Genomic DNA, 9,667 nt, shown 5'->3' on the forward strand with positions numbered 1-9,667 from the left:
GATCTGTTTTTTTTAAAACTAGGGTTTCGGACGGGGAAGAAGAGATCCGAATGGAGGGGGTATATATAGGCATAGAGGGAGCTAGGAGAGTCCAAATGAGGTGCGGTTTTCGCCCACACGATCGTGATCGAACGCTCTAGGACATGGAGCAGAGTTTGGTGGGTTTTGGGCCAAATTTGGGGGGTGTTGGGCTGCAACACACACGAGGCCTTTTCGGTCCCTCGGTTAACCGTTGGAGTATCAAACGAAGTCCAAATGACCCGCAACTTGACAGGCGGTCTACCGGTAGTAAACCAAGGCCGCTTGGCAAGACTCGGTCCAATCCGGAAATGTTTAATCCCCACACAAGAAAGAAAGCTAGAAATGACCACCGGAGGAGAACGAAGCGCCGGAATGCAAAACGGACAACGGGGAAAATGATCGAATGCATGAGATGAACATGTATGCAAATGCAATGCACGTGATGACATGATAAGAGATGCACGAAAAAGAAAACAACACACGGAGACAAAGACCCAAACCCGAGAAATAATATAACTTAGCGCCAGGGACGGCAAGAGTTGGATACAAATATGGAAAATATATCTGGGGCGTTACAAAGGTTCTGTTCCCGCTTTGCCTCAAGCAGTAGTAGAGCGGCACTAGGATGGTAGTACCACTTGGCACGGTACTGCCGCCCCTGGCACCCTCTACTACCACTGCCTCTCCAGGACTAAGACCCAAAGAGATAGTACCGCTCGGGTCAGTGGTAGTACCGCTCCAACGGCACTACCATAGATACACTCTGTGTAGTCTTAGGCCTGTGCGGAGTTGTACCGCCTAAGCGGTAGTACTGCTCCTGGGAGCGGCAGTACCACTTAGCTGCGGGCTGGGCAGAAAACGGTTGGATATTTGCTCCCCTATATAAAGGGGGGGGGGTCTTCTTCCTCCTAGAGTGGACCTCTTCCCTTCCAAGCTCCATTGTTGCTCAAAGCTTCATTTTCGCCTGATCTCTCTCCCTAGCCAATCAAGCTTGTTGATTTTCTAGGGATTGTTTGAGAAGGCCCTGATCTACACTTCCACCAAGAGAAATTGATTCCCCCCACTAATCCCTTGCGGATCTTGTTACTCTTGGGTGCTTGAGCACCCTAGACGGTTGAGGTCACCGCGGAGGCATATTCCATTGTGGTGAAGCTTCATGGTGTCGTTGGGAGCCTCCAATTAAGTTGTGGAGATTGCCCCAACCTTGTTTGTAAAGGTTCGGTCGCCTCCTCCAAGGGCACCAATAGTGGAATCACATCATCTCGCATTGTGTGACGGCGTGAGGAGAATACGATGGCCCTAGTGGCTTCTTGGGGAGCATTGTGCCTCCATGCCGCTCCAACGGAGACGTGCTTCCTCTCAAAGGGAAGGAACTTCGGTAACACACCCTCGTCTCCACCGGCTCCACTCTTGGTTATCTCTCACCTTTACTCGTGCAAGCTTTATTGTGTTGTATCCCTTGCTTTCTTGTGTGGTTATTGTTGTTGCATCATATAGGTTGCTCACCTAGTTGCATATCTAGACAACATACTTTGATGCAAAGTTTAATTTGGTAAAGGAAAGCTAAAAATTGTTAGTTGCCTATTCACCCCCCTCTAGTCAACTATACCGATCCTTTAAATTGGTATCAGAGCCTCGTCTCTTTATTAAGGACTTTGCCATCCGAAGAGTATGGTTGACACCGTAGACGGTGGGGAGGAGCACCCCGGTGTGATTCCGTCCTCGTCTACGGCCGATGGGGGATCCTCGGTCTCTCGTGAGTTCAATGCGGCTTTGGACACATTGAAAACCTCCATGACGACCGAGGTTGTAGGCATGTTCAACAAGTTTCTAGAAGATCTTAAATTATCCACCACACCAATGAAAGTGGGTGATCCCACTAACAAGGTGACGGATGCTAACTACGACAAGGGGGGGGGGGAAGCTACTAGTGACAAAGTTCCTTTATCCAGTGGTATAAGTGGAAATGGCATCTTTGCCCATGTTGAACCTCCACTTACTTATGGAGGACCGGTTCCCTCCACTCATTTGAATCACATTGGTCCTCCTCCTAAGTTTGTGAAAAATGATGATTTTTCCTCTTGGGTCTATCGCTTCAAACGTCATTTAAATCATAGTAATACTAAGCTTTGGATAATGATTGAGCAAGGTTTCTACCCGCATGACACCAAGAAACTTCACCCCTAGAGAAGCCACAGATAATCGATTCAATGAGTCCGCTCTCTTCATCATCCAAGATGCAATTCCATCCGAAGATATTTCGCATCTCCGGCCTTTCACTGTGGCTAAGGAAGCATGGCAACATGTTGTTTCCATTTACAAGGGAAGTGCAAGCATTCAACGCTCCAAAAATGAAGTGGTGCAAGATGAACCCGATGAGTTTGCGATGAATGAAGATGAAGAACCTCGTGAACTTTACCGGAGATTAACCACTCCCGCGGTCTCACTCGGAGATCATGGAGCAAGGATACGGATGAAAATTGGATCAAATGCAAGTTTCTCAAGGCCATGATGCCTTACCATAAGGCCATGTCCTCCGTCATCCGTCAAAGGCCGGACTTCCACACCTTGTCCTCAAGTCAAGTGTTGGATGAGTTTGTGGCAATGAGGATCTTGGACAAAACCGCCGACAATGTGGTGTTGCATTCTCAATGAGCAAAGAAGCCCAACCTTGCCTTGAAGGCCAAGGCTAGTGTCGAAGAAGAGGATGAAGAGGAACAAGAGGAGTGTAACCCCGAATACACAAAATATGCTTATCATGAGCATATGGCTCTCGCTTCAAGGCAATTTTGGAGCAAGAAGAACTCAAGGCCCAACTTCAACAAGAACAACTCAAGTGGCGCCAAGGGCAAGCAACATGTGAGGACATGCTATAATTGTGGCAATGTGAGCCACTTTGTTGCGGAGTGCCCATATGAGAAGAGGGAAGACAATGGTGGCAAGCTCATCCGAAAAGACAAGGCCAAGTCCTTCCCCAACAAGAACAACTTCACTAAGAAGACTCCTCCCAAGGGGTTAGTGGCACAAGAAGAGTACAATGATGATGCTGACGATGATGAAGACAGTGAGACGGTTGCCATGGCCCCCATTGCCATTGCAGCAACTCCACGGGTGTCCCTCATCGACTCACCCAATGAGAACATCACCGCCAAGTGCCTCATGGCCAAAGCCAACAACAAGGTAACCCCCAACATCAAAACCACCATCAGTATTAATCCCTCTTTGACGGATTGCACTGATGAAAGTGAGGGGTCTAATGAGGAAGAAAATGAATTTGAGTCTTTTATGAGTAAGCTCAAGGGTAAATCCAAGAAGCATTTTGTTGCTCTCTTGGAACAACTTGGTGAAGCCAATGACATGATCGAGGCTCACGAAGACACCATCTCTAAGATGGAGGGGCATAGTCGTGACTATGCCGATGAGATATCGGATCTCTCTAATGCTCTTGAGGAAGAGCATGGACATCGTTTGGCTCTTGAGGAGTCACACAACGGTGATCATGCTAAATTGAAGAAATATCTTGATCATGTTCTTGTTGGATCTCGTGTGCTCAATTCCGAGAAGGCCAAACTTGGGGTTGATCTTGCTAGACTCAAGGAGGGGTTTTATATACTTGACAAGGCTCACAAGGCCTTGAAGGGTGCTCATGCTAGCCTCAAAGAGTCTCATGTTCAACTCCAAGTGAAGCTAACCAAGGAGAAAGCCACATTTCCTCATATGGTTTTAATTGATAATGCAAATGCTACTAACCTGTGTTGTGAGCATGTGAATCTTGTGGAGGAGAATGCAAAGTTGAAGGAGCAACTTGAGAAAGGCCTTGTGTCTTGCATACAAGGAGAGAAGAACCTCAACGACCTTTTGAGCAATCAAAAGGAAGTTGTGGGCAAGGAGGGAATTGGGTTTGCACCCAAGTCCAAGAACAAGAAGAAGAATGACAAGGACAAATGACCTCCTCCTCTCAAGCAAACATTTGTGAAGGAGGGAGAGGGTGCTCCTAAGGATAAGAAGAACAATGTGAAGGGTGGTGGTGTCAAGAAGGGCAATGCCACCCCTTCCAACAAAGCCGACGACTTTAACCCTTCTTATGTGTTATGCTGTGCTAGTGATGGGCATGTTTATGCTAAATTTGTTGGTTCTCCTTATGAGTACATTGAATGGTCTATTTGGGTTCCTAAGACCCTTGTTACTAACATAAAAGGACCCATTACAAAATGGGTACCTAAAACCAAGCATTGATCTCTTGTAGGTGTTTGCTTTTGATGGGGGATCATGGTTGCTCGATAGTGGAGCCACAAATCATATGACCGGAAGCAAGGACATGGTGGTGGACGTGCACAAGATTTCATCTATTCCCACCAATGTCGAGTGGGGTGATGCCTCATCTTCTAAGGTATTGGGTCTTGGAAAGGTTGTTATTTCTCATGATCTCACCATCGAAAAAGTCATGCTTGTTGAGTCCCTTGCATACAATTTACTTTCTGTTCGTCAACTTGCAATCATGGCCTTTGCCACTTTCTTTGATATTGATATCGTGGCCCTCTTTTGGAGCAAGACTCTTAAAGTAGCCTTTGTTGGGCATGTCGAGAATGGTCTTTATGTGATTAACTTTTTGGAGCGACCCACTAAGACCGCGACATGCCTAAAGGCTAAAGTTGATGTGTGATGGCTTTGGCATCGCCGTTTAGCCCATGTCAATATGATATCTTTAAAAGTCTTCTCAAGGGGGACCATGTATGTGGACTAACAAATGTTAGTTTTTCCAAAGATCGTGCTTGCAGTGCTTGTATCAAAGGAAAGCTACATGATAAGGCTCACCCTCCCACTACTATCATCTACTCGAAGAGGCCTTTGGAGCTCCTTCACTTGGATCTCTTTGGACCTCCATCCTTTGGTAGTCTTGGGGGTAGAAAGTATTGCTTGGTGATTGTGGATGATTATTCAAGATACACTTGGGTATATTTCTTCAAGAGGAAGAGTGAGACCCAACAAACCGTCATCAACTTTGCAAATGAAGCTCAAAGTCAACACAATGCAAAGATGTTGATGATAAGAAGTGACAATGGCACCGAGTTCAAGAACTACACCTTGGATGAGTTTCTTAGTGATGAGGGGATCAAGCATCAATATTCCGCACCTTATACCCCTCAACAAAATGGTGTAGTGGAGAGGAAGAACCGGACGTTGATGGATGCGGCAAGGACCATGATGGCGGAGTTCAAGTCTCCATACAACTTTTGGGCCGAAGCCATCAACACCGCGTGTCATGCATCCAATCGGCTCTACCTCCGCAAAGGCTTAACAAGACTCCATATGAGATACTCACCGGTAACAAGCCCAACCTCAAGTACTTTTGGGTGTTCGGGTGTAAGTGTTTCATTCTCAAGAAAGGTGTTAGTTTGTCTAAATTTGAGGCTAGAGCTCATGAGGGCATATTTGTTGGTTATGCTACAAACTCTCATGCTTACCGTGTCCTCAACAAGTGGACCGGACTCATTGAGGAGACGTGTAGGTGATGAAATTCCTCCCCTAGCCATAAGAAGATTGGGTGTTGGTCATATCCTATCCATTGAGGAACCCCTTGTGGCCGATGGAGAAGAACAATGTTCCACTGAAGTGGAACCATCACCAACCCAAGACCCACATGCTTCCGAAGAACAAAGTGAAGTCCCTCAACCAAATGAACAAGATCAAGGGCAAGATCAACCTCAAGTTGGTGGTGAACCACCAAGTGATGCCCAAGGTCAAGTTCTCACCACCGAGCAAGTTCAAGAACAAGCTCAAGATGACGCTCAAGATGATCAAGTTACCGATCCTCAACTCTCTCTCGAGGAGGAATTGGAGCGTCGTGCCACCAAGATTGCATCCAAGCTCACTACCAAAGATCATCTCATGACGAATGTACTTGGAAGCTTAAGAAAGGGGGTAAGTACTCGTAGACAATTAGCAAACTATTGTGGACATCACACGTTTGTTTCTTGTGTTGAACCCCAAAAGGTCTATGAGGAGCTCGAGGATCCGGATTAGCTTAATGCCATGCATGAAGAACTCAATAACTTCGAGCACAACAAGGTGTGGAGATTGGTGCCAAGGCCAACGGGGAACCGTAATGTTAATGGAACAAAGTGGATATTCAAGAACAAGCAAGATGCTCATGGAATTATTGTTCACAACAAGGCTCGTTTGGTAGCACAAGGCTACTCCCAAGTCGAGGGTGTCGACTACGGTGAAACCTTTGCTCCCGTTGCTCGCCTTGAATCTATTCATTTGTTTATTGCTTATGCTTCTCATCATAACTTCAAGTTGCAACAAATGGATGTGAAGAGTGCTTTTCTTAATGGTCCTATTAATGAGTTGGTGTATGTCAAACAACCCCCGGGGTTTGAGGATCCCGAGTTCCCCAATCATGTGTACCAACTCGATAAGGAACTCTATGGCCTTAAACAAGCCACACGTGCGTGGTATGAGCACCTTACTGACTTGCTACAAGATCATGGGTTTGAAATTGGGAAAATCGACCCCACTCTTTTTACTAACAAGGTCAAAGGGGAGTTGTTTGTATGCCAACTATATGTTGATGATATTATCTTTTGTTCCCCTAACAAAGCTTTCAATGAGGAGTTTGCCGCTCTCATGACCTCGAAGTTCACGATGTCCATGATGTGAGAGTTGAAGTTCTTTTTAGGGTTCGAAATCAAGCAAAGAAGAGAAGGAACCTTCATCAACCAAGCCAAATACACTCAAGACATGCTCAAGAGATTCAAGCTAAGTGATGTCAAGCCGACTTCCACTCCAATGCTCGTCAAATGCCAACTTGAGATAGATCCCAATGGTAAAGCGGTGGATTAAAAGGTATATCGCTCCATGATTGGCTCCTTGCTTTACCTTTGTTCATCTAGACCGGATATCATGTTGAGTGTGGGAATTTGTGCACGGTTTCAAGCCGCACCTAAGGAAATCCACTATGTGGCGGTCAAGCAAATCTTTCGATATTTGGCTCATACCCCAAACTTCGGCTTATGGCACCCAAGAGGAGCTAACTTCAACCTTGTGGGCTTTTCGGACTCAGATTGGGTGGGAGACAAAGTGGATAGGAAGTCAACTTCTGGAGGGTGCCAATTTCTTGGTTGCTCTTTGGTGAGTTGGTCTTCTAAGAAGCAAAGTTGTGTGTCTGTCTCATCTACCGAAGCGGAGAATGTGGCTGCCGATAGTTGTTGTGCTCAACTTCTTTGGATGAGGCAAACTTTAAAGAATTACAGTGTAATTTGTGACACAGTGCCTCTTTGGTGTGACAATGAAAGTTCCATCAAGATTTCTCTCAATCCGGTGCAACACTTCAAGACGAAGCATATTGATATTCGGTATCACTTCATCCTGGATCACATTAGGCGAGGGGAGATAGAGCTCCACTATGTCAACACTCATGATAACCTTGTAGATGTCTTCACGAAGCCCTTGGATGAAGCAAGATTTCGCGAGTTAAGGCATGAGCTAAATATCATTGATTCGAGCAATGTGGCTTGAACCTTTGCATACCCCACCATACTCATCGTGATGTCTTGTTTAGGTGTAGGCATGGACATAGGGGGAGTGTTGTTCTCTCAATGAACCCTCCCTCCCCCCATTATGCATAAATTGATCAACTCTTTCACATTAGCCATTTTTGATGGTACTTGTGCTTCAAAGACAAGTTTTGGTCATGGGCCCAAGGTTAAAATCTTCACGGTGCCACACCAATTGACTCAAACATAGGTGGACTCGGCCACCGCCCTCCTTTGAAAGGTGGTTGTTCGAGTAGCTTCCTTAGGATTTTTTTTGTGCTTTGAGTTACTCCAAGTTGCTCTTGGTTTCTTGGTCTTTTTTGAACTTGGAGTATCTCTTCCTTGTGCTGTTATTTTGAGTCTCTATCCCAAGCCTATCCTTTTGCTTCAACCCCTAGTCTGCATAAGCTGTTTGTTCCCTATTTGGGATGTTATGTCTCCCTGCCGGCGGTACTACCGCTCAGAGGGAATGGTACTACCGCTCCAAGCGGTACTACCATTCTGTCCAGCGGTACTACCGCTCGAGCAGTACTAACGGGCCTCCTTCCCGGATGTAGTACCGGGGCGGTGCTACCGCTTAGCGGGACGCGTTGGGAGTATGGATCGGGCAAGGGGAAGTTCTAACTCCCCCATACCCTTTCACTCTCCCTCCCCATGTATCTCTCTCACTCAGGCGCAGAAGAACAGCCCCGGCCATCGCTCTGGTTGGCCAATTCCGTGCCGTCTTCAACGATTCTGACCGGTGGAATCGTTCCCCACCATAGCCTCTCGCCATGGACCCCGGTATTGCCCTCTTTTGTTGCTCCTATGGTTCTCTCCTTTGAATCCAGGTTTCTAGGGCAATGCGTGGTGGTTTCTCAATTTTTGGCTAAATCATGGCTTGAGTAGGACGTTGAATGATTGCTAGATAGGAGGATTGAAGTTTTAGTGGAGCATTTTTGAATTTGTGACCTCCGGTACTACCAGATATGGGGATTCCGTTTTCCCGTTCCCAGAGCGGTACTACCGCCCCTGTGCAGCGGTACTACCGCTCGGGCGGTACTACCGCCCCAGTTCCGCGGTACTACCGCTTGAGGCCCCAAATTCCAGAATTCTCCCTAAACCTTCCTTTCTCACCTTTGTTTCTTCCTGGCTTATGCATAGTCTGTATTCATGTTTTCCCTTGCGGTTTTGTGTCACTTCAGGTGGTAGTAGCTCCAAGGTCCATCACAAGAATGAGAATCCCCCATCCAAGCGTTGTCGCACCTATCATGCCAGAATTGTGTATTCTGAAGATGAAGAGATTTCCCCCACACCTCTGCCTGCCCATTTGTTGAGGCATCTCTCTCTCGATGTGGTTTTGGTGATTGATGACAACGTGTTTGCGGACTAATTGTGTGCTTTGAGTGTTTCAGAGATTCATCCTTGGCACGAGACGATTTCTTCCCCTCGGAGTGTCATTCAAGACGGTGTAGCTCTTCCGTTTCTCTTTCGGTGGTCTAGTTGCATAGAGGGCACCGTACTATCAAGAGGGGGTCCGCTGTGGTATTGCTTGGGTGGAATCAACACGTACACTTCCGCTTCTCACCCTCAGAGCTCTTTCGCTTCATGGAGAGATCTTTTCTCTCTTGTGTGTCTTGTCTGGGTCCCAGCGGTAGTACCGTGCTACCCAGCGGTAGTACCGCTGAGGGGTCACAAGCGGCAGTACCGCTCCACAGCGGTAGTACCGCCGGTGACTCCACAGCTGTACTACCGCTAGCCTGCCTGGCCCCTACCACCTCGACTCGAGGGCTCTTTTCCTTGTGTCGGGTTTTGCGGCACTAGTTGCGGCAGTAGATGCGGTAGTACCGCTTCTCAGCAGTAGTGCCGCCCTTACCACCGTGGTAGTACCGCTCTGGGTCCAGGTCTCCGCTTCTCTCCTCTACGCGGCAATACCGCTAGTTGGAACGGTAGTACCGCTGGCTCAGCGGTAGTACCCCCCCCCCCAAAGCGGCACTACCGCCCTCTGCGGGGCTGTTTAGTGGGGCAACGGTTGGATTGTTTCCCCCACTATAAAAGGGGGTCCCCTTCATCCCCGTTGACCCACCTCTTCCCTCTTAAGCTCCATTAATTCTCCAAGCTCCATTTTG

Source organism: Triticum dicoccoides, chromosome 5A, assembly GCF_002162155.2.
Source record: "Triticum dicoccoides isolate Atlit2015 ecotype Zavitan chromosome 5A, WEW_v2.0, whole genome shotgun sequence".
NCBI lineage: Eukaryota > Viridiplantae > Streptophyta > Magnoliopsida > Poales > Poaceae > Triticum > Triticum dicoccoides.